The sequence below is a fragment of the Coffea arabica genome, chromosome 10c (assembly GCF_036785885.1).
Source record: "Coffea arabica cultivar ET-39 chromosome 10c, Coffea Arabica ET-39 HiFi, whole genome shotgun sequence".
In the NCBI taxonomy this organism is placed as follows: Eukaryota; Viridiplantae; Streptophyta; class Magnoliopsida; order Gentianales; family Rubiaceae; genus Coffea; species Coffea arabica.
In genome coordinates this window covers 16,914,422-16,918,886 of record NC_092329.1, presented here as the reverse complement: position 1 = coordinate 16,918,886, position 4,465 = coordinate 16,914,422, and the positions used below count along the sequence as shown (strand labels likewise).

The 4,465-nt window shown below is 35.6% G+C and overlaps 1 pseudogene; it reads right to left on the bottom strand.

The window, feature by feature from the left end:
• Positions 1-389: 389 nt before the first annotated feature.
• Positions 390-2,985, bottom strand: LOC113713979 (subtilisin-like protease SBT3; annotated as a pseudogene).
• Between the last annotated feature and the right edge of the window lie 1,480 nt (positions 2,986-4,465).

Here is a 4,465-nt window from a genome sequence, read left to right as displayed (position 1 = left end):
TTAATTCATTCTTTTAGTTTTTGTTTTCCTTACAGGGGATACGAGCAAGGGTGTCAGACTGGTACAAGCTAGCATAGTCTAGTTTTTAAATTTTTACGATTGTACTCGCGCTAGTGCTCGATTAGGGTTGAATGTATGTAAAATTCACAACTTTTGTTATATTTGGAATTGTATGAATGTTTGGGATAGATATGAATGTAAGTACACATTCCAAGTTTGGAAACTATTATTTCACTTATTCTTGAAATTATACCTTATTTTATTTATTAAGAGTGAACGAATTCTGGCGAGAGTTGGCCAGGCGATCCGCCAAACCCTGGGGTACACCCTAGGGGGAGATAGGTCGTCACAAACCGTGATCTACATGAATTAATTATAAATTATGCATTTCACTGGAAGATGTACTTCAGACCTATTTCATTTGTGAGACACAGTCATTAAAACTCAAATCTATTATCAGAGGAAAAAAAATTCCATGCAACCAAGTTTAGGACAAGCCAATCTCCAAATAGAAATTGTAAGAAATTCACTTACAACATCAAAGAAATTGAAGAGAATTGAAGGAAAAAAAATTGTACAATTGATGAGTGTCACTACTGGTGACACAACAATGGGACTCCTAATTGTGTGTTTTTCAGTATAATCCACCCAAACTAGCCAACCAAATGCCACTGTTCCTTCCTATATAATGCATAGTCAAAGAGAAATTTTGTCTCTCAAGCATCCTTTCAAAAACAAATGTATCCGGTGAGACTTTGACTGCACAATTCTTTGGTGTTGTGACCTTAGATTTGTAAGTAACTGCACCATCTCCAACATTTGTGATAGTCCTCTTGAAATTTTGGATCATACTTTTTGATCGATTATTGTATAATGCCACAAAAGTCGGGTAGTTAAGGTCAAGAGAAGGCTTTATGCAATTATAAGTTTTTGATCTTGTTACTGTTAAATTTTGCTTGCTGGTGTAGTTCATGGAGCATAAGAGATTCACATAAGCCTCCGTAGTATCATCATATATAAGACCTAGATCAAGGGCTCTATTTGGATCAATTTGACCAGCTCCTATGTCTAGTGGTGAAGCCATTTTCAACTTTTGACCTTTGTCTTTGATAGGATTATTAGTATTGTCCAGTGGATTTGCTATTGTCATCATTGCGGATCGGATAGCTGCTGGACTCCATTCAGGATGAGCACATTTCAGTAATGCAGCCACACCAACAATATGAGGACAAGCCATGGAAGTTCCAGACATCATTATGTACTCACTTGATAAGGCTGTACCACTACCAATCATAGCTGTAGTTTGGCTAGGAATGGAAGCTGCCAAGACTAGTGACCCTGGGGCCATTATATTAGGCTTCAGAATTCCAGGGCAATTCTTTGAAGGGCCTCTTGAAGAATACAAGGCAACTGCAAGTGCAGGTGCAGGCAATCATAGCTGCAGCTTGGTTAGGAATGGAAGCTGCCAAGACTAGTGACCCTGGGGCCATTATATCAAGCTTCAGAATTTCAAGGTAGTTCTTTGAAAGGCCTCTTGAAGAATACAAGGCAACTGCAGGTGCAGGCTTTTTGCCTATGATGGTTTTCTAAAATTTCATGGTTGCCAAAGGATTATTCCTAGTTTTCGCATATTTGAGCACTGTTGGTGCTTCTTTTGGGCTAATCACAATTCCAGGCCATGGAACACCTATTTTTTCGAACAAAACTATATTATCAGATATAAATATTGCTCCAGCAGAATTTGACCTAGCAACCATAACTAATTGTTCAAGAATATGTCCGGTGTCATTGCATATAATGATGGCATAGGGACATGTAGATAATGCCTGAAAGTCATCACATAAAGCTAATGATTTGTTGTAAAACAGGGGAAAGTTCTCCACTAAAGCACTTGCTGGGAATATTATCTATTCAATAATTATTAGTCTATTACCCAAGGTCAATGTTCCAACAAAGGAACGATCAACAGTTCTTGCTGCTACTGTCAAGGCCCATGGAATATCATTATGCAAGGTTACAGATTCAAGGCCATTATTTCCTGCTGAAGTAGCAACAAACACCCCTTTCTCTATTGCTACAAACGAAGCTATTGCTATTGGATTCTCATAAAATTGATCAACGCCATATAAATCGAGAGATATAGATAGTACATCTACACCGTCAGCAATAGCTTGATCTATACCAGTAAGAAAGTCAGAAGTGTAGGATCTTTCCATCTAATAGACCTTATAAATGGCTATTCTAGCATGTGGTGCAGTCCTTTTAGCCGTCCCCTTAGCATAGAAAAAAAATGATACATTTTCTACATAACTTCCAGCAGCGGTGGATGCCATGTGAGTACCATGACCAAAAAAATCCCTAGGCGAGTTCATTGTGATGTTAGCACCAGGATTGAAAGCAATTACAGCTTTGTTGAAGTATCAAGCACCAACAAGCTTATTGTTGCACATTGATGAATTGAATTATTCACCTTCCTCACAAATTCATTCCACTTTGCTGGAATTTGAGTCATCCCATCATCTTTCAAGCTCTCACTCTCTAGCCAAATGCCAGAGTTAATAGCACCGATAATAACATCCTTGCCAAAGTTTAAAACCGGCCATATTCCTGTGGAGGGATTTAGAGATAGGAATTCATTTTATGTGTGGTGTGAAGTGTAATCACTTTATCTTTATAAGCTAACACAAATCTAGGGGACTTCTTGAGGTGATCTAGCTCATCATTAGAAAAAAGAGCACTAAAGCCTTGAAGAACATGGTTATATGTGTAAAGCATATTAGTACTTGGACTTGCTGATTGAAGAGAGTCAACTGTTGTTAAACACCAATAGTGGTGGGTTGCAAAGGCCTTGGGCATGAGAGAATTATCTATATGAATTATGTAGATTGATCTCTCCAAAAGGGTTGCTCTAGCATGGTCAGTGAACAACAACCAATTGAAGGTGATCCGGAACTGTAAAGAAAGAACATAAATTGTTAGACTCATTTTCATTTTTGCCTTTTGTGAGTGGCCAACCTATTGCACATTGTTATTTATAGACATCACTCATTGTGATATACTGGAGTACACTTGCAATATACAATTCATTGGAAACGTGATTATTGTCTTTAGGATAAACACATTTGGTGATTATTTAAACAGCGCCCCAATTATATCTATAATTTTGGGGGAGATAGTGACCTTTGGATTGAACTTACTCCACTAGAGGCTGCAAAAGGTTGAGCACTTAAAATATAGTTTTTCCATGTTGAAAATGCACCACTTTTGAGTTTGAAACATTTATTAAATTGGATTGTTCAAATTTGAAATTCGAACGGGAGCAATAAAATATTTGGCTGAAAAATATAGATTGCTCAAATGTTTGTTTATTTGTTATTTAGAAATCATTAGTTTGATGTAAGAAATGACTTAAGCAGAGAGTGAATAGTAGAATTTACTTCTCAAAAAAATTATAAAGAGTGACTCTAGTAATTCTGATGTAAAATCATAAATTAGTGATGTAAAGATAATCAAACTTCAAGCCTAAACCAAGGAATTGATTGATCCTTAAGTAGAAAATTGAAACCTTAACAAAAATAAGTTTAGTTAGTTGCACTATACTTATGGAATCAAAATTAGTTCATACGTAAGTATATAGCAACATATCTATAATAGAGACGTTGTAATAATATATGAGCGACTAATTAGATCTTGAATCAGGGATTGAAAGAACATACGAAAAAAACATTAGACTGGTGTTTATGGTTAGGGTGGGATTAAATCCACGCCCCTCTAGCTTAAATTCACACCTTTTACACCAAAATGACTATAAAGCTCATACTATTTATAGGATTTCATAGAAACTTTTTCAGTACTAAAACTAACCTTTTGTGATCAGAAAGATGGCGCCAATTAAGTTTATTTTTCCCTCCACTAAATTGCGTCCTTTCATTATCCATATTACTTACCTTCTGATATTCACAAATTATAGCATCAACTATTATCATCAGTTGGAGAACTTCGAACTTCTAGTTTCAAGTGAATATGAAATCATTGCCATGATTATCATTTGTTTTTTTTTTATCAATAGATATTTGAAAATCAAGTATGACTCTTCAATTTTGATCTTGAAATTTTTATTTTTTTATTATCAATAATATTTTTCTGGTAAATTTTTTCTATGCTCTAGTACATTTTAGTTGATGATGATAGTTGCTACTATAAGTCTTCAATATTGGAAGGTAAGGATGGGGGATGAATCATAAAAGGATGTAGTAAAGTGGGGAAAAAATGAACTTGATTGGCTCCATCTTTTTCCACCACAAAAGGTTAGTTTTGGTATTGAAGAAGTTCCTATCAAATTCTAATAAATAGTGTGGGGTTTATAGACATTTTGGTGTAAAGGGTGTGGATTTAACTCTACCCTCGTGGTTAGGATTGGATATGTAAAACATCATGGTTTTTAACCACCAAAAAAATGTGTACA